The sequence below is a fragment of the Sapajus apella genome, unplaced genomic scaffold, assembly GCF_009761245.1.
Source record: "Sapajus apella isolate SASKATOON/1434 unplaced genomic scaffold, GSC_monkey_1.0 scaffold72, whole genome shotgun sequence".
Classification (NCBI taxonomy): Eukaryota; Metazoa; Chordata; class Mammalia; order Primates; family Cebidae; genus Sapajus; species Sapajus apella.
Window position 1 is genome coordinate 11,039,399 of NW_022437012.1, and position 25,419 is coordinate 11,064,817.

At 40.3% G+C, this 25,419-nt stretch overlaps 1 pseudogene; it reads left to right on the forward strand.

Annotated features, from left to right (window-relative positions):
• Positions 1–25,419, forward strand: part of LOC116531787 — a 42,521-nt pseudogene that overhangs the window by 1,826 nt on the left and 15,276 nt on the right.

The following is a 25,419-nucleotide window of genomic DNA, read 5'->3' on the forward strand; positions in this document are numbered from 1 at the left end:
GAAATTGCCAACCCTGCCACCATTACAAACGTATATGCACGTTTCCTAAAGAATACTGGTTTGATTTCACCCACATAAGAATACTGGAGGGCTGTAAAGAAAAGGCAGTGGGAACTTCTGAATCAGAAATCTAAAATCTTATTTCACCTGTGTAAAAATGATGGGAGGCAGAAGCAGACACAGGAGGCACTCAAGATGTGATTTGGTCTAGACTGGAAATCTTAAAGACAGCTTCAGATGTTCCACAGCCCTGGCAATAATCCTTATCGTGGGTTTTTCCAGACCACTGACCATTTTTAGGGGTACATATTACTTTTACCAATAAAGTGTTATTCTTTCTTGTGCCAATATTAGCAGCTTCAGCAACCATTTCTTTGGGAATGATAGTGATCAGCTCATAACATTCTGTTTATGCTACTTAATACTTGAAAACAAAATACGGCTTATGGTTTTAAGCTCTTGGTTTGTGAAGAACATGGATATATTGGGTATGTGTTTGTGATCTAGAGTACAAAGTGTGTTTGCCATGGTGCCACAGGTAACTAAAAATTATTAGGTTGGGCCGGTCACGGTGGCTCAGGCCTGTAATCCCAGCACTTTGGGAGACCAAGGTGAGCAGATCACCTGAGGTCAGGAGCTCAAACCAGCCTGACCAACATGGAGAAACCCTGTCTCTACTAAAAATACAAAATTAGCCAGGTGTGCTGCTGCATGCCTATAATCCAGCTACTTGGGAGGATGAGGCAGGAGAATCACTTGAACCTGGAGGGCAGAGGTTGCACTCCAGTCTGTGCAACAAGAGCAAAACTCCACCTCAAAAAAAAAAAAAAAACAACTATTAGTTTGGCATCAAAGCTGGCAACAAAATAGGGATCTGAGCCTTTCCCAAGCTAGGAAAATTTTTTTCCTGATCCCACTAGGGAGGGCTTTACAGGCTGTGAATAGTGTAGAAACAGGCCTCTGAGTAGAACCAACAGTTCCAGATTAGCTTGGGAAAAGTAGAGGCAGCATATCTGCAGCTACCTTAGGAAACAGCTAAGTTGGATTCTCTGCATGCTATCAACAACAGAAAACATGCTAATTTAAGACTTCAGCAGAGGCAAGGCCCCTACTCCCAGCCCACTGCCTGCCCAACAGATAATATGTTATCTATAGTCTTCAAAGGCAAAGAGCATGAGTTCCATCTTCTAGGGCACAGTGAAGTGCTAGCACAAAGGCACTTTTTACATGCTGGTGGGATTCAAAGCTGGCCCCTGGTTGCTTGGGATTCTAGAAGCCTTTAACAGCTGATGCTAAAAGAACCTGAGGCTTTTGCACACACATTCAGCCCATGACCTTTACCAGCTTGAAAAACAAATACAGCTGCCCTTGAATCCACCCCCATGTCCACATATGCTCAGGCTGCACGGTGCATATTTGTTCATTATTTTTCCCTTCAATGTCTTTACTTGTATTCATTTTGGTTTGATTTCACCCACATAAGAATACTGGAGGGCTGTAAAGAAAAGGCAGTGGGAACTTCTGAATCAGAAAAATGATAAAATTTGGTTATTTGGAGGGTGGGGAAGGAGAAGCATTGAAATAGATAAACCATTAACTAAATAATTTTTTAATGTATTTATTTTTTGAGACCGAATTTTGCTCTTGTTGCCCAGGCTGGAGTGCAATGGCACAACCTCAGCTCACTGCAACTTCTGCCTCCCGGGTTCAAGTGATTCTCTTGCCCCAGCCTCCCTAGTAGCTGGGACTACAGACACATGCCACCACACCCAGCTAATTTTTTGTATTTTTGGTAGAGATGGGGTTTCGCTATGTTGGCCGGGTTGGTCTCAAACTCCTAACATCAAATGATCCACCTGCCTCAGCCTCCCAAGGTACGGGGATTACAGGCGTGAGCCACCAAACCCAGATAAATTTTTTTATTATTTTTAAAAAGTACAGTTGGCCAGGCATGGTGGCTCAGGCCTGTAATCCCAGCACCTTGGGAGGCCGAGGTGGTGAATCACCTGAGGTCAGGAGTTCAAGACCAGCCTGGCCAACATGGTAAAACTCCATCTCTACTAAAAATACAAAAATTTGCTGGGCATGGTGGTGGGTACCTGTAATCCCCACTACCTGGAAGAAAGATTGCACCACTGCACTCCATCCTGGGCAACAGAGCAAGACTCCATCTCAAAAAAAAAAAAAAATTGCAGTCAGGGGAAGTTATATTATCGGCGTCACAGCAGATCAATCAGATGTGGATAGATGAGAACAAAAATATTTGAAGAAGGAAGCAGAGGTAGTGTGAGCAAAGTGATGTTTATGACAGAGTGGTGATTGTGTCAGTCTTATTCATCATTTTGCAGAAGTATTAAATGCTGTACAGATTAGCTGCACTTTAGGAGGTGTCAAAGAAAATGGCCGGTGACAGGGATTCGGTAAACATAGATGAATTATTTGTCCCTATACATACATATGATAACCTAACAAAAATAAAATGGAGGCAAAGATTCCATTTATAGTAGTAAAAATAATAACAGTAGTAGAAAAAGTTGAGGTCTAGAGTTTTTTAAATTGCTATTTTTATAGTATACTAAGACGGCTTTCCAGGTGAAATAACGGCTCTGAAATAAGCCACGCCATGTTAAGTATTTTCAAAACTGCACTCTGTGGTCTCTGTCTTCTCATTCTCCTCCTGCTTATTTCAAATGAAAGAGGACAAGGTACAGTAAACAGAAAACTGGATCTTGTTTTCCTAACATCTTTGTCTATAAGGCAGGGAAACACTCTTAAAAAGAAGAGTATGTTCAAATTAAAGTCAGTGTTTCCTGTTATCAATCAGTAATTGTATTCTAAGAACAAAAGAGACATTACTAAACTTCTTAAAATAACTCGAGGTATACTTCTTGTATTGTGAACACTTGTTCTGGAATAAACAGAACACTCATCATCTATTAAGGTGCACAGAATGTGTAATTTAGCCAGACTTGTACTGTTCTGAAATAAATACTGGAAACCTTCCGTCTTTAAGTCACTTTTCGTATCTCAATAGAATTTTTTCTGGTAAAGTGTCTTTGCTAAAAGCAAAATGCTTAAGCTTAAACCTTACCCTGAAAATAGTTTTCTATTTTAGAGAAAAGATTTGCAAAAGCTTCCCTCGGTTACCTGTTTATTTTTCTCTACAACTAGAAATGCCATAATGGAAGTCTTTGCTGAGAACAAGTCTAACGTGTGTCATGGATTATATTGTTTGCTGAGAACAGCATGGAAAACCAAGCTGGTCCCCAAGCGGAAAACTGCTCAGGTTTTCTAAAATAGTAGGCAGTGTATGCGTATCATACACTAAAGTAATTTTTTTAAAAATAGGATATATAACCCTGCCCACATTGCTCCCTCTTGGAGAACGCTTTCTAGTTTGTCTTTGATTAGTGGTAAGCAGGCATCAGCTGCTTGCCTAGTTCTATGAGAAAACACAGAACAGCGACTTGTTAATAATAATCACCTGTTCAGAGAATAAATACATGTGTCAACCTCTGCTTGAGGCTTTTCAGCTCGGAATGCTGGTAGCTCCTTGCTCTCACTTTGCCCTCTGTCTTTGTGTTTGTTTCTTAATTTTTTTCAGCACTGCTTGGGTTGGGGTCTCCATGACAGAGCTGGTTTCTGCATTTCTGAAAGACAGCAATCCTTGGACACTCAGCTACTCTAGCTGGTGATTTTTCTGCCTGCTTCCATGCTGAAATCATACTTCTGTCTTTCTATTGCTTCACTTTTTAAAAGAAGTTATAAGGATAGGCAAAAGCTAAAGAAAAAGAATTAAGAGTAGATCTGAAGTTTGGAAAAATTTGAGGTTTAGAGTTTTTTCAGAATTGATATTTTTATAATATAAAAACAAGGCTTTCCAGGTGAAATAATGGCTCTGAAATAAGCCATGCCATGTCGGGTGTTTTCAAAACTGTGCACTCTGTTCTGTCTGTACATTCTCCTTCTGCTTATTTCGAATGAAAGAGGACAAGGTACAATAAACAGAAAATAGGATCTTGTTTTCCTAACATGCTTTCTCTACAATGCAGGGAAACACTCTTAAAAATAGTATGTTGACATACTTTGAAATACTGGGAGCAGGAGTAAACAAATAGTATGTTCATATGAAATTCAGTGTTTCCTGTTAATCAGCACTCTAACCATATTCTAAGGATGAAAGAGACATTACTGAACCTTTTACATCAATTCTAGAGATGTAGTATGAACACTTGCTCTGAAGTAAATGGGACACTCATGTATTAAGGTACAGAGAATGCGTAATTCAGCCAGGTTGTACTGTTCTGAAGTAACAGAAAACTTCTATCTTGAAGTCTATTTTTTTTTTTCTTTTTTTAAAATTTTATTATACTTTAAGTTTTGGGGTACATGTGTAAATCTTGCAGGATTGTTGCATAGGTACACACATGCCATGGTGGTTTGTTGCCTCCATGCCCCCATTACCTACATCAGGAATCTCTCTTAATGTTATACCTTCCCAACCTCTCCACCCCCCACGCCCTTCCCTAGCCCCAAACCCCCCAACAGACCCCAGTGTGTGATGTTCCCCTCTCTGTCCATGTGTTCTCATTCTTCAACACCTGCTTATGACAGAACATGTGGTGTTTGGTTTTCTGTTCTTGTGTTAGTTTGCTGAGAATGATGGTTTCCAGATTCATCCATGTCCCTGCAAAGGACATAAACTCATCCTTTTTGATGGCTGCATAGTATCCCATGGTGTATATGTGCCACATATTCTTTATTCAGTCTATTATTAATGGGCATTTGGTTTGGTTCCAAGTCTTTGCTATTGTAAACAGTGCTGTAATGAACAGATGTGTGCATGTGTCTTTAACCTAGTCCTCTTGTGTAACTCTCCAGGTCTGGCTCCTGCCTGTGGGAGACGCCTTTCCAGGCCCAGCATTGGCTTTTTGGCATCCTCTTCCAGCTCAGAACGTTTTTTAAGTCAGCCTCTCCAGTCCCAGCTCTTCCTCCTGGCTGCATCTACAGGCCCAACTCCTGCCTCACAACAACTGCATTTGGCCCAGCTCCTGCTTAGCTCCTGGCAGCCTGTGTAGGCCCCAGCCTTCCTCAAGTTGGACTTTCCAGGCCCACCTTTGGCCTCCCAGTGGCCTGGACAGACCCACCTCCTGCCTGCTAACAGCCTCCCCAGGCCATTTCTGCCTGCCTGCCTGCCTCATGGCAGCCTGGAAAGGCACAGCTCCTGGCTCTCCGATGGCCTATTTAGGCACGTGTCATGCCTCACCATGGCCTCCCCAGGCTGACAGAGGCTCCTGCTTTTCAGCAACCTCTGCAGGCCCAGCTCGTTCCTCACTAGACCTTCCAGGCCTCTATTTTGTGGTAAGTGTCTTTACTAAAAACAAAATGCTTAAGCTTAAACCTTATCCTGAAAATAGCTTTCTATTTTTGTTTACAAGTGTGGGCATGAGTGAAGACATATCAGTATTAAATATCTTTCTGACAGAAGTCTTTCCTTAGAAGATCATTATTAATGGAATCCATAGAACATTTTTCTGAGACTAAGAATTTTTTTCAGACGTTTCCTCTACTTTTTATGGCCATTTGAATATAAATCTGCTGCTGACCTAGGGGATTCTAATTCAGAAGCAAAAATAACAAAGTTGATTTAAGGAATTATGCCAATACATGGCATTTTGTTCTTTTTAATCCAGTTAACAGATAATGAAAAGAGAAAGCTGTTCTAATAGCTAATTTGCACTGGTGAAGTGTATTCAGATGCTTTTTGCATGGTAAATTGAAACTCAAATTTCTGACAATACTGCAAAGAGGAAACATGACCTGATGTCATTTAAGACAAGTAATTTTCTCTGAATTAGTAGCCACTTGAGGGGAAAAGAGGTGAACAGTATCCTAATTTGGAGAGCTGGAAAGTGTCCTTTGAACTGGGGTTGATATGAGGGAAAAATACTGCTTAATACAAGGGAAAACTGATAAAACCAAAAAATGAGCACAGAAATCAGGCACCTTTGCTCCACGATTCTTCCTGCTGCCACATTCTCTCCCTGATTATGGCACTTTTAAGGTACTGAGCAGCCAGGCAGACTGCTAGGCAAATGGTACATCATGAACTGGATTGGATGATATAAATAGTAGGGTCGTTCTTATGTGTATTCCCACCTCCTGACTGTAATGGTGTGTGGTCAAGTGAATATCCCTGATGAATACAGGTCGCCTATCAGTTCTCAGTGTCAGAACAGCTACTTTGTATTAGCACTTAATGGAAAGTTCTGGCACTAGAAATTCTTGCTGGCCTGGAAAATGTTACCATTGAGTGATGATCAAATGTTCTCTTAATTTACAATTCCAGTTAATCCCTCTTTATACATTAAATTTAAAAAGGAAGTTATTGCACTACCCCAAAGTGGAAAAAGATGTGCTAAGTGCAATGAATACAGAGATGGATAAAATATAATTCGTCCTCTCTGGTAATTAGAAACAGGGAATATGAAGATAAGTTTTATAATGGCAGAAATCAAGACTAAGATTCTGTGCACACCATTGCCTTTGCATGATGACATTACTGTAGTCCCACACTTTTTCGAAGGACTTAAAACAGAAGTTAAATAAGTGAGAAATGTGATTTTTAGCATGTAGGTCACCTTAACCACAATATTAACCTGTGACTCACACTTCTCCAGAATATCAAACAGTTAAGTTAGGCATAAAGGTTTGCTTCTAAATCCATGTAATTTGAAAGTGAAAATGGCAGATACAAGCTGGTTACTGTAAATAAACTGTTTCTCAGATGATGTATTCCAAAATAAGAATCCAGTGTATGATGACGCCATCAAATAACAACATGATATAGTTGGAAGTTTGAGATGTATAATTGTCAGAGTTGGATTTGAATCACGGAAAAATAAAACCAGTATAATACCTTGTCCATGCTTGTAATGGAATACTTGGAGTGGACATGTTTCCAAGCCCTTATATTAACAATTATTTAATCCAGGAAATATCTGCCTGGAGAGGGTAACATGGTGGACCTATTAAATATCTTGCTGTTAATGCTCTTTTAGAGTATTTATAGCAGGATTTATGGTGATAAATATATATCTTACTCATTGAGAAGAATAGTTTACTGATTAAAAGATATATCCTAGCTTTATTGTGTATACCATCCTTCTTTTTGGATTAATTGAACATTTCTTACATCTTTTGGTTTTATTTTCTTTTTGTGATTCTATGCATTTTTTTTTCTTTTTTTGAATTGCATTTTAGGTTTTGGGGTAGATGTGAAGAACATGCAAGATTATTGCATAGGTACACACATGGCAGTGTGATTTGCTGCCTTCCTCCCCATCACCTATATCTGGCATTTCTCCCCATGCTATCTCTCCCCAACTCCCCACCCCCCACTGTCCCTCCCCTATTTCCCCCCTACAGACCCCAGTGTGTGATGCTTCCCTCCCTGTGTCCATGTGTTCTCATTGTTCAATACCCACCTATGAGTGAGAACATGCGGTGTTTGATTTTCTGTTCTTGTGTCAGTTTGCTGACAACGATGGTTTCCAGGTTCATCCATGTCCCTACAAAGGACACAAACTCATCATTTTTGATGGCTGCATAGTATTCCATGGTGTGTATGTGGGACATTTTCCCTGTCCAATCTATCATTGATGGGCATTTGGGTTGGTTCCAGGTCTTTGCTATTGTAAACAGTGCTGCAATGAACATTCATGTGCATGTGTCCTTATAGTAGAACGATTTATAATGCTTTGGATATATTCCCAGTAATGGGATTGCTGGGTCAAATGGAATTTCTATTTCTAGGTCCTCGAGGAATCACCACACTGTCTTCCACAATGGCTGAACTAATTTACACTCCCACCAACAGTGTAAAAGTGTTCCTATTTCTCCACATCCTCTCCAGCATCTGTCTTTAGATTTTTTAATGATCGCCATTCTAACTGGCATGAGATGGTATCTCAAATTGTTTTGATTTGCATTTCTCTAATGGCCAGTGATGATGAGTATTTGTTCATGTTTGTTGGCCTCATGTGTGTCTTCTTTTGTAAAATGTCTGTTCATATGCTTCGCCCACTTTTCAATGGGCTTGTTTGTATTTTTCTTGTAAATCTGTTTTAGTTCTTTGTAGATTCTGAATATCAGCCCTTTGTCAGATGGGTAGACTGCAAAATTTTTTTCCCATTCTGTTGGTTGCTGATTCACTCTAATGACTGTTTCTTTTGCCGTGCAGAGGCTGTGGAGTTTGATTAGGTCCCATTTGTCTATTTTGGCTTCTGTTGCCAATGCTTTTGGTGTTTTGGTCATGAAGCCCTTGCCTATGCCTATGTCCTGAATGGTTTTGCCTAGATTTTCTTCTAGGGTTTTTATGGTGTTAGGTCTTATGTTTAAGTCCTTAATCCATCTGGAGTTAATTTTAGTGTAAGGTGTCAGGAAGGGGTCCAGTTTCTGCTTTCTGCAACGTGGCTAGCCAGTTTTCCCAACACCATTTATTAAACAGGGAATCCTTTCCTCATTGCTTGTTTTTGTCAGGTTTGTCAAAGATCGGATGGTTGTAGATGTGTTTTGTTGCCTCCAAGGGCCTCTGTTCTGTTCCATTGGTCTATATCTCTATTTTGGTACCAGTACCATGCTGTTTTGATTACTGTAGCCTTGTAGTATAGTTTGAAGTCTGGTAGTGTGATTCCTCCCGCTTTGTTCTTTTTGCTTAGAATTGACTTGGCTATGAGGGCTCTCTTTTTCTTCCATATGAAGTTTAAGGTGTTTTTTTCCAGTTCTGTGAACAAGATCATTGATAGCTTGATGGGGATAGCGTTGAATCTGTAAATTACTTTGGGCAGTATGGCCATTTTCACGATATTGATTCTTCCTAATCATGAACATGGAATGTTTCTCCATCTGTTTGTGTCCTCTCTTATTTCATTGAGCAGTGGTTTGTAGTTCTCCTTGAAGAGGTCCTTTACGTTCTTTGTTAGTTGTATTCCTAGGTATTTTATTCTCTTTGTAGCAATTGTGAATGGCAGTTTGTTCTTGATTTGGCTCTCTTTAAGTCCATTATTGGTGTATAGGAATGCATGTGATTTTTGCACATTGATTTTGTATCCTGAGACTTTGCTGAAGTTGCTTATCAGTTTCAGGAGATTATGGGCTGAGACCATGGGGTCTTCTAGATATACAATCATGTCATCTGCAAATAGAGACAATTTGACTTCCTCCTTTCCTATTTGAATACTCTTTATTTCTTTTTCTTGCCTGATTGCTCTGGCTAGAACTTCCAGTACTATATTGAATAGGAGTGGTGAGGGAGGGCATCCTTGTCTAGCACCAGATTTCAAAGGGAATGCTTCCAGTTTTTGCCCATTCAGTATGATATTGGCGGTTGGTTTGTCGTAAATAGCTTTTATTATTTTGAGATATGTTCCGTCAATACTTAGCATATTGAGGGTTTTTAGCATAAAGGGCTGTTGAATTTTGTCAAAGGCCTTCTCTGCATCAACTGAGAATATCATGTGGTTTTTGTCTTTGCTTCTGTTTATGTGGTGAATTGCGTTTATAGACTTGTGTATGTTGAACCAGCCTTGCATCCCCGGGATGAAGCCTACTTGATCATGGTGGATAAGCTTTTTGATGTGCTGTTGCAATCGGTTTGCCAGTATTTTATTGAAGATTTTTGAATCTATGTTCATCATGGATATTGGCCTGAAGTTTTCTTTTCTTGCTGAGTTTCTGCTGGGTTTTGGTATCAGGATGATGTTGGTCTAATACAATGATTTGGGAAGGAGTCCCTCTTTTTGGATTGTTTGAAATAATTTCAGAAGGAATGGTACCAGCTCCCCTTTTATGTCTGGTAGAATTTGGCTGTCTACCCATCTGGACCTGGGCTTTTTTTTTTGGTGGTAGGCTCTTAATTGCTGCCTCAACTTCAGACCTTGTTATGGGTCTCTTCAGGTTTTCAGCTTCTTCCTGGTTTAGGCGTGGGAGGAGGCAAGTGTCCAGGAATTTATCCATTTCTTCCAGGTTTACTAGTTTATGTGCATAGAGTTGTTTGTAATAATCTCTGATGATGGTTTGAATTTCTGTGGAATCTGTGGTTATCACCTTTATCGTTTCTTATTGCAACTATTTGATTACTCTCTCTTTTATTAATCTGGCTAGTGGTCTATTTTGTTGATCGGTTCTATGCATTTTTGACGTATCATGGTCTACTATAATATACCACATGTGAAATAGGAACCTTGCAACCTTTGTTTTAATTGTGATACATTCTACTTAGGCATGTATTACAGACTGTAAAACACATCGTTTTGACTTTAAATAGTCAGCCATCTTTTAAAGAAAGTCTGAGAAAAAAAAGTTACCCGTTTACCGCTTATATGTCTATTCCTTTGTTATAGATCTAAATTTCCATTAAGCATCATTTTCCTTCAATGGAAGAGCTTCCTTTTAGCATTTTTTGTAGAGCAAATATGCTAGCAATGAATTATTTCAGTTCCTATTTGTCAAAATAAATTTATTTCACCTATGTTTTTGAAGAGCGTTTTGTTTGCATATAGAATCTTGGGATAACAGATATTGCCCCACCTCCCCATCTTGCAGTGTTTTAAAGTTGTTTCATCACATTCTGAATTGGATCGTTTTTGCTGAAACATCAGTGATAATATTTTGTCCATTTATACAAAATTGTCCTTTACTCTGGTTTTAAAATTTTTTCATTTTAAGCAAACTGATTATAATGTTGTTGGTGTGGTTTAATTTTCTATTTAGTGTTACTTTTGTTGATTGCTATTTTTAGCCAAATAAGGAAAAATAATCCTCCAACCTTTAAATATTTTTTTCTGCTCCCTTGCCTTTCTGGGACTTCATATGCGTGTTTGATGGATTGCCATTATCCACATATCATTGAGGTACATATCCCTTTGTTCAGAGTTTTTCTGTTCTTCAGATTGAAAGATTTCATTGGCTATAAATTTACTGAACATTGTATTGAATATCTTACTCAACCCATTTAATAGTTTTAAATTCAGATACAAGTTTTAGCTTTACAAGATCTATTTGGTTCTTTTTATTTCTCTTATTGTGCTCAGTTTTCATTTAAATGCTTGAACATATTTGTACTGGCTTTTTAAAACTTACTATCTGCAAATCTAATTATTTGTCATTTGCAGACATTTCTAAACAATGTCTATTCACACTTTTTCTGATAATGGGTCATTTTTCTGCATCTTTGCACATATACTAATGTTTGGTTGCTGAATATTGTAAACATTACATTGTTAAATGTCAAGATTATATTCTCCTTTAATGGGTGTTGCAGTTTGTTCCTGCAGGCAGTTATTTACATGCCACATAGCTTGATATTTTTAAAAATTGATTTTCACTTTGTTTGGGTGAGTTTAGAAACAGATTAGTCTAATTGATCCTTACTGCTAAGACCCTCCCGGGGTCCCTTTTGAATGCTCTGGCTATTCAATAAAGTCCTCTTGTTGCCTAGACCTGCATCTCCCAGCTCTGTGCAGGCTCTAGTGATTTTTCAACTTAGTCATCCTGTAGTTACTCTTTCCCTGGGAGTTGACAAAGACACTCTCCTTGACCTAGCTTTAGGGGAGCTCTAAGTCCTCAAAACCCTGACCTTGGACTCTTTGTGGCCTACTTGGTACAGTTTTAGCAAGAATTCTGAGTCAGTTTAGAAAACTCCCCAACCTCAGTATAAAATCAAATTCTTAGGCTGGGCTTGGCTGACGCCTGTAATCCCAACACTTAGGGAGGCTAAGGTGGGTGGATCATGAGGTCAGCCGATTGAGAGCAGCCTGACAAACATGGTGAAGCCCAGTCTCAAAAGAAAAAAAATCAAATTCTTTATTCCCCACCCTCTGTATCTTTTCACCTCACCGGCCTTCAGCAAGAATCTTGAGTTTTCTAGTTGACCACAGGAGCAGGGCAAATTTAGTACCAGTTACCCCATCATGGCTACATACAGAAATTCAGAACTTACTATTTTAAGAAATACTCTATTCACTAGGAAGTAAGTTTCACAGCAACAGATTACTTTTACTGTTACAACTCTAGTTCCTAAAGTAAATGTCTGGTATACAACTGGTTCTCAATTGTTGAATGAATGGTGACAAGGAAGCTAATCAGGAGACATTTGGGTACACATGAAAAATTTCAGTGAAGAGTGGTTTACTCAAATAGGTGCTTAAGCTCTGCACATTGCAGGAAGTGCTGCTGACGGCAGTTCCTGGCTCTGGCTCAACTGTGGTACTTCCACGAAGACATAGTCTTAGTCTTGCCACTCCATCCTTACAGGTTATCTGCTCTTGATGCTTGTAGCTACATGGTTAATGAAAATGTGTTGTCTTCAGTGGTATCTATAAAGTATGTGTGCTGTGGTGTTTGAGTATCTTAATTTTTTGATAGAGGCCAAGAAAGGAAAATGGATGATGTAACTCATAAGTTGTATTACATATAAATTTTAAGCAAAAGGGCTTGTGAGTGATAGGAGGATCATAGGATGTCTAGATGATAAGCAACCCATATGACACATCAGATACAGGATAAAAGACATTTATGGGTTGATACAGAACTAGGAAAACTATTACCTACAGATAGAGATAGAAAGGCCACATAAACCTGAAATATGCACAAGGTTTAGATGTCACCTGTGGTTTGAAAGGTATGCCCTTCTAGTGATGCTGTGATGAGACGGGCGCCACTGCATCAGAGTGGCCTGTGTTGGCTGCAGGCACCGACAGCCAGCGGACACCCCTGGCTCACGTGCAGCTCTGGTTCAGCAAGAAGCCTGCCGTGGCAAAGAAGCGGCTGGGTGAGCAAGTATCATAACGTGGGACTCAGCGAGTCTCTCTCCCTCCACCTTTCTCCTTTCTCCTTGCTTCTCATTGTAGGCTTTAGATGGACTCAAGTCTCTGAGGTTCAATATCTTAGTTCGGTGTGTGATTGCTGCTCCATGACCTCAGGGACAGCCTTTCTGGTAGTGCAGTCAGGGGCTACTGTGGCATACTGAGGTTTTCCCAGCTGGTAACACTACCTCCACATTGCAGGCAGGAACACAGGCGGGCAGTGAAAGGGAACCCGGGCTTTATTGCCTTTTTAATAAGCAATTCTAATCTTTTCAAAAAAGCTTCCTAACAGACTTCCCTGATATTTCACCAGCTAGAATTATGTCATGAGACACCTCTAGACTGCAAGGGAGGCTGAGGCAGAATTCTCAGTTTGTGAAGGCTCTGTCATAGAGGTGAGCAGGAAGAAAACGTTGGGGGGAAAATATGGGAACAGGTAGCTAGTGGTCTCTGCCCCAGGTATGATATTGAATCTGAGGCTCAGAATTCTTGTCAATAAAATGCGTCCCTATGTCGCTGGATTTTTGTGAGGGTAAAATAGGTGCTCTACAGTGCTCTACGTGAGAATGCCTTGCATGGTGTGTGACCCATCAAAGGGACTCAGACGTTAGTTTTATTAACTCCATTCTGTCTTATTTTATTCTCTTCTGCAGAACAAACTAGGTGTCCTGCCATTTTTTTTTTTTTTTACTAAGTTAAACTCCTCAAGAGTGACTAATTAAGGCTTCAGCAATGTGGCTCCAATCTATCCTCTCTTCTGTCTTAACCCTGACTCACAGGGTAAACACTCCGCTGTCTGAACAGGCCCCATGCTGTGCTGTCTGTGGGGTTCTGCCAGTTCCTGGAGGTGCTTGCCCAACACACCCTCCTCCTGACCAGCCCCAGGCCAGGCCCAGAGCCCGCAGCACCTCTCCAATTTCCCTGTAGTCAGGATAACTTTTAGACCCTGTAGTTCGATAGATCCCGTTGTTTTATTAAAGCACAGTCTGAAATTTTTCCAGCTAGCTGTACAGCTGTCAAACTTGCAAAACTTAATTTCCTTGAGCAGCAGTCTCCCAGCACAGAGCCCAGAAACACAATAGGGGCTCAGGGTATTTTTAATCCTGCCTGTGGTTGAATTGGGGAGGGGCTTCAAAAATGTACACACATAAACATCTAAACATTTAACATATCTGTGCCCTAAAGTCATTCTAAATATATACTTTGGGATGGTTAAAAGCTGTTTACTCTAGGAGTCAAGTTTCAGGTTGATAGGTGGAGCTCTGACCAAGATGCCCTTTAGGCCCCATAGTTTCTCCCTCTGATGTGTGACAATTCAATTGATTCCAACAGGGCAGGGATCCTAGGCAGTGGAGGGCAGCGAGACATCAGTTCTAGGAATGAATTCATTAAAAGCCCCTCACTTTCGTTGGAGGGTACAGACTTGACTCACTGAGTTAGCACAGGCTTTTGGTCACAAAATTGACTACACACCTGTATCTGGGATGAAATCTAAGTCAGTACTTGGAAATTTTAATTGGCACTGAATCTGATTAAATGAAAACAGGAAAACATTGTCGTATGGAGTCATAGATTGGTTATAAAACAAGCCCCTCAATAACTTCTTCACATTAAAAGTTTAAACATAGATAACATGACTATAGATACTATATCTTTTAGACACCAAATGTTAGCAATGATCAAGTTTTTGGCATTTGTTAAAACATGCTATTTTACCATCTTGGAATTTTTTTTTTTTTAAATAGACTGTTCACCATGATGGTATTAAATTCATCAAAAGAGGCATAGCTATTTTTTTTAAAAATCAGTCTAAGAATTAGTTTCAAAAATACATAGCTTGACAAATGTTTTCAAAAGGAGAGCTCCTTTGTATTTAATTGAAAGGTTTAGTAAACCCTTCCTATATTTCATTTCTATTTTGAAAGAACTTACATGCTTTAAACAGCAAAATAAGCATTTCAAAACAGATAAAATACATCAATTTTCAAAACCTATACTGAGCTTATAAAGGATTTCACTTTGATAAGAGACATCAGAGGTAATTTTTTTTCAAGTTGCCATCTCATAATGGAGCATTTCTAGACTTCTAAGCTATGTAGACTGAGGCGTTGGATACTGATCATATCTTTTATGTTCTTCACAAATTCCAGAGAAAATTGTAGGAGTTTAACAGTTTTTATTTCCATTTGATCTGATTGTAAAGGACATATCTCTAAAATTTTTTTGTAACATTATAAGCTCATAAACAATGAAATAAAAGTGACCAGAAATAGCTGCTTAATTTTTATTTGGATCTATGGAAAATTTATTTTAAGAAGGTGCCTTTGAATGTTGACAATCAAATTTTAGAAGCTAAAAATTATTTGTGCAGGGGTTCATTTCAATGAACATAGATTCTTTGAAACAGTCTCTCTCTGAGGCTCAGGCTGGAGTTTAGTGGCACGATCTTGGCTCACTGCAACTTCCACCTGTTGGGTTCAAGTGATTCTTGTACCTCAGCCTCCCGAGTAGCTGGGATTACAGGCATGTGCCACCATGCCAGGCTAATTTTTGTATTCTTAGTAGAGACAGGGTCTCATCATTTTGGTCAGGCGGTTCTCAAGCTTCTGACCTCTGGTAATCTATTTGCCTTGGCTTCCAAAGTGCTGGGATTATAGGCGTGAACTACCGCAACAGGCCAAAATATTGAGTCTGAGCAAGATTATAGGTGGTGGAAAAAATAATTGCTATAACAAGGAAAAAGAATCATCAGAGTCCTATGGTAATGTCTGAGTACACCTCAGGTCCACCCCAGTTCTGGGGAGTCAGAATTCAGTACAATTTTTACTCATTAAAATGCATGTTAAAATATTTCTGATTACATAAGTAACATATATTCCTCATTTAAAGACATAAAAACTATGCAGACAAGTCAAAAAAGACATGCAAACTAACCATAATTTTATCTCTCCAGTGAAAAGATTACTTATATTGTGAAGTATGTCTTTCCTTTTTACAAACATACAATAAATTGCTAACGCTGATACGGTGTAAAAAAAAATACATGAGGTAATGCATGCAATGCCAATTAGCTCAATTTAACTAGTCCACATATTTACATACATATTTTTTAACTGTTGTACACAATATATAATTTTTGGTAATCTAAAAATTCATTAATTTGAAAATATTCCCTTGGAGAATATGAACCATAACAAAGAAAAACAAAAATCATTTAAAATTTTCTATACCAGAAATAATTCCTTTTAGATATTTGTAGGCTTTCTGTATTTTTATCTGCATAGGGCAGGGATTGACATACTTTTTTCTATAAAGGGCTAGATACTAAAATATTTCAGGCTTTCAGACAGATTTTCTGTGTCAACTGGAAAATCATGAGATCTATAAATTTAGAAAGGAGACTTCATTATAAAGGGTTACAGCCTGCAAGGTGGCAATCCCACTGGCTGGGAAGTACAACCTAAGGCAGAGCCTGAAAAACAGGCACATCTAGGGAGGGAAAGATGAGACGGGGATTTATGCTAAAGGGGTTGACCAAATATACCTATTTAACAGGTTACATTAGGAGCTATAAATATGCATGAAGGAGATCTTATTCCATGTTTACTTTGGGGTGGAGACTTAACATTTAAAGGTATTACAACGAAGCCCTATATAGCTACACGTGACACAGGGACTTGAAGACATTCACTTAAACGTAAATGGACCAGAACCAGTCCATCTTCGGTGGGTGGTCTCTAATTAGAAGAATGTACTGAAATCGGGCTCCTGTCCAATCAAAGCTGCAGTTACAGCTGCGGAACAGGGGCTGGGGGATCGGCTCTGGTGGTAGGTGATGTGGCCCAGGCTGGGGTGCTGTGGCCCAGGCTGCGGTGCTGTGGCGCAATCTCGACTCACTGCAGCTTCCACCTCTCAGATTCAAGCGATTCCGGCTGGGACTATGAGCATGCGCCATGCCCAGATAACGTGGCGGGAGGGGGGGGGGAGGGGGAGGTTGTTTGTTTTTTGTTTGTTTTGAGAGTCTTGCTCCGTAACCAGGCACCAGGCTGGAGTGCAGTGGCACAATCTCAGCTCACTGCAACCTCAGCCTCCCGTGGTCAAGCGATTCTCCTGCCTCAGCCTCCCGAGTAGCTGGGACTACAGGCGCGCGCCAGCACGCACACCTAATTTCTGTATTTTTAGTAGAGACGGGGTTTCACCATGTTGGCCAGGATGGTCTCGATCTCTTGACCTCGTGATCCACCCGCCTCACCCTCCCAAAATGCTGAGATTATAGGCGTCAGCCACCGCGCCGGCTACTTTTAAGTGTGGTGGGGGAACCTGTCTTAACCCTGGCCTGGCATGGCCGTAGGTCTTCTGTATAATTTGGTGTCCTTTTGCCACAACGAGTTTGTACTATCAGTCTTATGATCTCTATTTTAACATGAATGCTAGTCAGTAGTATCTAAACCACCAAAAGGAAAAGTTAGAAAGAGGCGTCCTCTACCTGCGATCTTGTCACAATTAGGAACTCAGTTTTTAAGGTTTCTCTGGGGTCCTCTTGGCCAAGAAAGGGAGTCCATCCAGTCAGTTGGGGGGGCTTAGGATTTCTATTTTAGTTCTTAAGTGTCACAGCTAACCAACTCTGCCATTGTAGTTTGAAAGACAATCAGACAATACTCAGACAAATGGGTGTGGCTGTGCTTCAATCAAATTGTATTTACAAAAAAATTAAGATTTGATTTTTGGGTTGTAGTTTGCAAGCCCCTGGTGGCATAAATATAGTACATTTGTGCATCATGTTTTATATGCTGTTTGTAACCAGCTTCCCCTGCCCAAGCCTTCTTGTGACTATTTGAAGTCATAAACTATAATTCTTAAATGTGCATGAGTGGCTTCAATGTATTTATATATCTGTACTGTGATTTGTATCTTAAAATCCCATATTAGACTTTATGACTTAAAATTCCTAATATTATAACTCTGATGAAAATGATTTATATATAATCCTTTGTGACTATTTCAGATTTTTTAACAGAACAAGCTTATGGAAGTTGAACTCTTGGATCACATAGTCTTTTAAAACATTTGTTAGGTTTTAACAACATATTGCTGAATTGTCCCATTGAAAGTTTACATCCTACCAAAGTCTGAGAGTAACTACTTCCCCACATGTTCACCACTTCCTGAATCCATTTAATTTTTTGATTTGTGTTCTCTACCAATGATATTAATTTTCTTCATGCTTATAGCTTAATTTCTTTTTTGGTGAATTTTCTTTTATAGTTCTTATTGGTAGTGTTCATTTTCTTCTATTGATTGGTGGGAGATTTTATACATAGTAAGACTAAAATTTCCTTGACATATGTGTTGTAAATGCCCCTTTTCTTTTCTTTACATTTAACTGATAGGCTTTTAACTTGTTTTAAAGTACAACTTGTTTTAAACTTACAACTTTGCATTTTTCCTTATTCATCAAAAGAACTTTCTTAACTGTATCTTCAAGGCTATGTAAATTTTTTTTTTTTTTTTTTTTTTTTTTGAGACAGAGTTTCGCTCTTGTTACCCAGGCTGGAGTGCAATGGCGCGATCTCGGCTCACCGCAACCTCCGCCTCCCGGGTTCAGGCAATTCCCCTGCCTCAGCCTCCTGAGTAGCTGGGATTACAGGCACGCGCCACCATGCCCAGCTAATTTTTTGTAGTTTTAGTAGAGATGGGGTTTCACCGTGTTGACCAGGATGGTCTCGATCTCTTGACCTCGTGATCCACCCGCCTCGGCCTCCCAAAGTGCTGGGATTACAGGCGTGAGCCACCGAGCCTGGCCGGCTATGTTAATTTTTAAACCATTTTACTCCTCCTGAAATTTAAAATTAGGAATTATTTCGTTTTCAAATAGCTATTTAAGAACTATTTTGTGTGAAACACCATCTTAATTATGCACTCAATTATTCTAAATGCTAGAGTATATTTTGGTGTGTTTTATCCTATTGCATTAATCTTGGTGCCATTTTACCAGCACGATGGAATTTCAATTAAAATGTTCTGGTGGCTTTTAATATATAGCAGTGTAAGTCTTCTGTAGTTTTTCACATTTTCTTAATTTGTGTTACTAAGTTTAGAATAGCTTTAAAATTTCTTGTCCAGCCATGTTTCTATTAGATCAGCAATAATTTTATGAATTGATTTAGGGTGATTACTATCCTTATAATAGTTTGTTTCCACTCAGCATTATGATCTGTATTTGTTTGAGCCTTCTTTTGCCTCTTGTTTTCTTTGAGTTCTTCCTATTTATTTGTAAGTATGCTTCAATTCCTTGGGGCTGTTTATGAATTGGGCTGTTTTTTGTTCATTATACATCTCTAATTTGAATTTTCACATACCTACTCACCTTACCTTAGGGTCCAAGAGTAATTCTAAACTCTTATCTACCCAGTCCCAATGTGCAGCAGACTCTGCTGCCTTCTCTTCACCCCACTGCTGCTGCCCTCTCTTCACCCCACTGCTGCTGCCTTCTCTTCACCCCACTGCTGCTGCCTTCTCTTCACCCCACTGCTGCTGCCTTCTCTTCACCCCACTGCTGCTGGCTTCACGCAAGCTCTGAACACCAGCTGCCTGGACGATTCCACTTTCTTTCACACTGGTTTCCCTACAACCAAAGTAATTTCACTATACCTTCCACTTTATCAATGAGTGATTTTTCTAAAATTCAAATGTTATCATACGTCTCTTCAAACTCTTCACTGTTTCACCATTGACTGTTACCAGATTTCTAGGCATAGATGACCTTGATGTCAGGTCATTGTCTCTGTCATCTCCCACCCCCCAATCTCACTTATCACTAAACTCCAGTCTCCAGACTGCTCAGTTTCATTTGCACACCAGCAATGAGGCCTCTAGACTTAACATGCACCCTTTCCTCAGCCAGCATGTCACCCCCATTGCTGCTGTCCACTTGGAAAACACCCACTTTCTCATCTTTTAAGTCTCAAATCAAGAGTGCCTCCTCGAGAAAAATATTCCTATGTTTCTCTGTCTACTCCCAGAGTAAACCACACCTCCTACCTTTTGGTCCTCCCTTCCTGTGTGTATTTCTGTCACAGCACCTGTTACACGATAGTACGCTGTTCCCTGCATATATGCTTTTCCTTACCAGATTGAACATCATACTCTTCACATAATTGGTGCTGGCTGCAGTAGGTAATTTCCAAATTTTAATGGCTTAACACAGTGAAGGTCTGCGGCTCTCCACGACAGCTTGAGTCCAAGCAGTGATTTAAAAAGTTTCTGGCCAGGCACAGTGGCTCATGCCTGTAATCCCAACACTTTGGGAGGCCAAGGCGAGTGGATCACAAGATCAATAGATGGAGCCCATCCTGGCCAAAAATGGTGAAACCCTGTCTCTACTAAAAATGCCAAAAAAAAAAAAAAAAATTAACTGGGCATGGTGGAGGGTGCCTGTAGTCCCAGCTACTTGGGAGGCTGAAGTAGGAGAATTGCTTGAACCTGGGAAGCGGAGGTTGTGGTGAGCTGAGGTTGCGCCAGTACCCTCTAGCTTGGGTGAAGGAGCGAGACTACCACAGAGAAGAAAGAGAGGCTGTGAGAGCCTTACAGCTGGGCCTATGGCCAAGCCTTGACATCCTTCTGTCCAGATTTCATTGATCAAATCTCTTAACAGGTGGTAACCAGACATCATGAAAAGCTGGAAAGGGGGTCTTCCTTTCTGCCTAGGAAAAGGAAATGGACGTAGTAAGCAGCACAAGCCAGTGTCGGCCACAACTATCCAGGTGAAAGAACTCTATCCTATCTGATAGTGTTAGTATCCCAGCATCTGCTGTAGTATGTGGCACACTCAGAGCGGGCTGAGGTTCTGTGGAAAGGAAATGAAAAGCCGTACCCAAAATAGGGTACCCATTCCTGTAAAAAATGAATTGTTACCCATTCAAGAATGGATGTAGAGCTGGCTCTTTCACCACTGTTTGTTGGAGTTTGGGTTTTCTGGATTGTTCTGGGATTGAGAGTTTTTTAGGCTACCTTGTTTGAGAGTCCAGCAACACTTCCAGGACCCACATATCCTGGAAGAACTTAGAACTTTGGCCAGATGGCCAATGGATCCATCATAAAAGCTTAACCTTTTATTTTTTTTTTTTTTTTTTGAGATGGAGTTTCACTTTTGTTACCCAGGCTGGAGTGCAATGGCGCGATCTCGACTCACCGCAACCTCCATCTCCTGGGTTCAGGCAATTCTCCTGCCTCAGCCTCCTGAGTAGCTGGGATTACAGGCACGCGCCACCATGCCCAGCTAATTTTTTGTATTTTTAGTAGAGACAGGGTTTCACCATGTTGACCAGGATGGTCTTGACCTCGTGATCCACCCGCCTCAGCCTCCCAAAGTGCTGGGATTACAGAGGTGAGCCACCGCGCCCGGCCCAACTTTTTTTTTTAATTTAAATAAGATATGAGAATCTGACCATGCATGAAAGCTTAACTTAACCTTGATCCTGGAGGTTTTTCTGATGCCCACTGAAAATTGCCAGGAAATCCAGAGGCCTCTCATCTCATCTGCTCAGAAACGTTAATAAAGAGCCTTAGTAAATTGATTCTCAACCCCAATACCAAATTCTTTCCCCCATTACCAGAAAGTATACCTCAACAACAGGACAGTAAGAGAAAAGATCTTCAGGAGATCAGAGATGGCTTCCCTTATAGGAAGGGAGGAGTTAAGGATATTTTACTTGTGAGGAAAGAAAGGATGGTAAAACTGAGATCTTTTACTCAAGAGATTTGCTTGGCTTGAAAGAGAGCTAAGAGACACTGGGCTCAATGGAGTTCAGAATGAATCAAGAAATGAACCATTCACATGTGGCTGTAGTTATTGTGTTTATCAAAGACAAGATCCTTGTAGGAATGCTAGAATGGGGAATTATGACACAGCTGATTTGGCAATACACCTTACTCTTGTACTTTCTTACTGGTAATTTTGTGCAGCAGGCTGAGAAAGCTACTCCATGCTAGAATAAACTAGACCAATAATTTTGCTAACCTATGAGTTCTGTTTTCTTTTCTTGCCTTCTTTCCTTCTTTGTAAGTAAGGAAGCTTCTTACTTTGATACCAGTAATTTTTAAGGAATCTGGGTAGTTTGAATGTATTTGAATGACTCTAACATACTTTGGTTCTACTTTTATATTTGACCCAAAGAAACACCAATAGATCTTAAGTACTTCCATGTGTTTTAGAAACTTGAAGTCAGTGAGACAAAATATAAAGAATATAAAGAGTATTGAGACAGTAGTAATTGTAGAGGACGTGGCTGGTGGGGACACAAGGAAGATTGTGCAAGGAATGCTGAGCTCTTTATATCCAATATAAAGAAGATCCTATATATATCCAGTATAAAGAATATAAAGTAGGGGAAAGATTATAAAGGAAACATTGGGTCATTTGGCTAAAGCATAATTTGATAATTTTCATGGTTTTCAAAAATTTGAATTGCAATAAAAAATTTTTGATGTGCTGTTTCAATTTCCAGTAGCAGATAAATACGCGTATGGAGAAACTTACTAAAAATGACGTATTTGAGTACCTTTTAAGAAGAGTGAATGGGGTTCACTGTAGTCTATTTGCTACCAAATAGCTTTTCATCTCTTTGGGAGGGCACTGCACTGGGGTCTTGTGCATTCTGTCCATATGGTGGATAGCAGGTGGCTCACCTGACTTTCCGACTAGTGTCAGACCAAGCTCATGATAGATATTTCTGGCTGTATGGTCACTTGATAATCCATGATCAGAGGCTCTGTCTCCGCCAGAGCCCAGTGGCATGCCTGTAGTTGTGTTTTGAAAGACGTTGAATTGCAGATCCAGATGGCATAGCCTTGTTACCAAGTCCAAGGAAGTCCATGTTGTCATTTTCCTTTTAGGGTCTGCCATAAATCTCACAAGTATCTTTTCCTATAATATGTCTCTAGCATCTCTGGTTTTCCATGTCCTACAGCCCAAGCAGCAAGGCGTCTTGTGTAGCCTAGGTGTATTACAGAGAGCTCTCCTACAGTGGGTCCCATGTATGCAAAGCTGGCAGCTTTGCATAGCACTTGATGCATGGTCCAGAAAAATAGTCTTAGGTATGCCGTGTATACCAATGGAGCCTATTAGGAATTGTGTTTTCTTCTTTGAAGCTTGAGGTGTGAAACATTTCTTTTTACTTGAGAGGAGGTGTTCTGGCAAACATGAACCAATCTCCAAAAGATTATAACACAGCCAGCCCTAAGTCATTGGAGGCTTTATCTCTTACATGTGTCTAAGGCCTCCATAACCCTTGCTGCTTCCTACTGCCCTATTCCAATAAGCATAAATCAAAGACATAATGTATAAATATAATCATCTTTAGGGTGTCCACTTGGCTGAAAACTCACTGGCCTATAGAACAGAGACCAAGAGCGAAATGGAACCCTAGGCCATGTATATGATCTTTTATTAAAGGGAAATTTTAAGCACAAAATTCAGGATGGTGTTGATTCTCAGATGGGGACAAGAAAATATATCACTGGAAAACACATAGCTTCAGGTGCACTGTGTTCTTCTGTTCCTCTAGGCTAGTTCTGAGAATATGGCTGCTCATTACATTATTCTTAAACCTTGCAGTATGTGCAACGTATTTTATGGAAAATTTTTAAAGTATTAAAAAGATGAGAGGTAAGAGGTAGCCAGAGAGATGTCCAAGTTGAAGGAAGGAACTCTATGACAAAAGAAAGAATTACCTTATAGGGTACACAGGGAGGACACAGAAAATAAAAGATGCTGGAAGGGACCTCATAAAGATGAGGAGCAGTAGATGGGTCACATCTGAATCAAGAAAAAGGACAGATGCGAATATAGCTGATTTTGTCCATGTGAAGGACAGGAGATTGAGAAATGGGGGTTCATGCCTAATGGCTTCATGTTTCTGGGTGAGGACCAGGTCATCTTCTGGCAGTGAGACAATAGCAGTTGGAGAGAGCATGGCTGGTTGGGGACACAGGGAAGTTCGTGCAAGGAATGCAGAACTCAGCCAGGAGCCCTGCTGAGTTCCTGAAATCATGGCCATGGTGAGCTCCTGCAGCAGCATGTAGAAGCCCACGGTGATAATGGTGGAGAAAATCAATGATTAGGTAAATCCAAGATTGGGAAGTTTCAGGGAAGATGTGGTGGACAGACCAGGAAGTAAGGATATTGACAATACAAGCAGCTTAGTGTTTGGGAGGAAGCTGGACAGGAGAGGAAAGGAAATCAGGAAGATAGAATGTGTTGAGGTGATAAGGGAAGAAAAGCAGGTAAAAGGTGGAAGGCAAAATTGAGCAGTGTGAGAAAGCACAAGGCCTAGCCCATGTTGGCGGCAAGGGGGCACCATTAGCCCAGTGTGGCAGCAAACTGTTGCTGGCTGGTAGGCGTAGTGAGGGCAAAATGCTGCTGCTGTGTCCCCAAAGTCTAGCCTAGCATCTGCTACCGTGGACAAAGCCAGGGATCTAGAAGAGTGTAGATAATCCTATTCAGTGACTGGTGTATACAACATAAAATAAGAGACAGAGCAATCTGGTGAAAGAAGATTCAGGCAGTGACCATGACAAAGGATGCAGTGGAGTGCAGCGTGAGAAAGCAACGTGCTTGACCTGCAGATGTGAAGTGACTTTGGACAGGTCTTCCAGACATTGAACTGATTACCAGAAAAATGGTCAAGAATCTCACTGCAAAGACTACCACACAGAACGTACACAACTTTTCTAGACTGCACTTGTGTGGTGCTCTTGCTAACCAGAATCAAGTTGCCTAAAGATTTTGTACAGACAATTGTATCTTTTTATTTTGAGAGAGTCTTGCTCTGTTGCCCACTGTGGTGTGCAGTGGTGCAATTTCGGCTCACCGCAACCTCCAACTCCCAGGTTTTAGCGATTCTTCTGCTTCAGCCTGCCAGGTAGCTGGGATTATAGGTGTGCACCACCATGCCTGACTACTTTTTGTATTTTCAGTAGAGATGGGATTTCACCATGTTTGCCAGGCTGGTCTCGAACTCCTGACCTCAAGTGCTTTGTCTGCCTCAGCCCCACAAAGTGCTGGGATTACAGGCATGAGCCACCATGCCCAGCCCGGACAACTATATTTTTAAATGTTCATTCCAGAGTTTTGTTAAGAGCACCTTTGTCAAGGTGGCAGTGTGTCTGTAAAAATGTTCTAGTCATTGTGATAGGTTCAGAATCCTCTTGATACATCCAAATACACATGAATATATAAAATCCCAGACTTCCTTGTGAAGTATATTGTTAATGTCCCTATTTAGTCTTGTCATGCACACAAAGTAAGCCTGAACAGTCAGCCTTTGAATTCAGAAGAAATCAAAACCACAGGCAATATAATTTAGCTAACTATGCAACATAAGTCCCTTCCCTCCTGCTTTAATACTTCTAAACATCTTAAAAGTAGTTGTTCCCTTGCTAATTTACTGACCTACCCAAAGTTACACATACAGCTTATTTTGTTTGCAGCAAATATTTATGAAGCACCTTCTTTGTGCAAAGCTCTGTGCTGGGGGCTATGGAAGAAAATGAT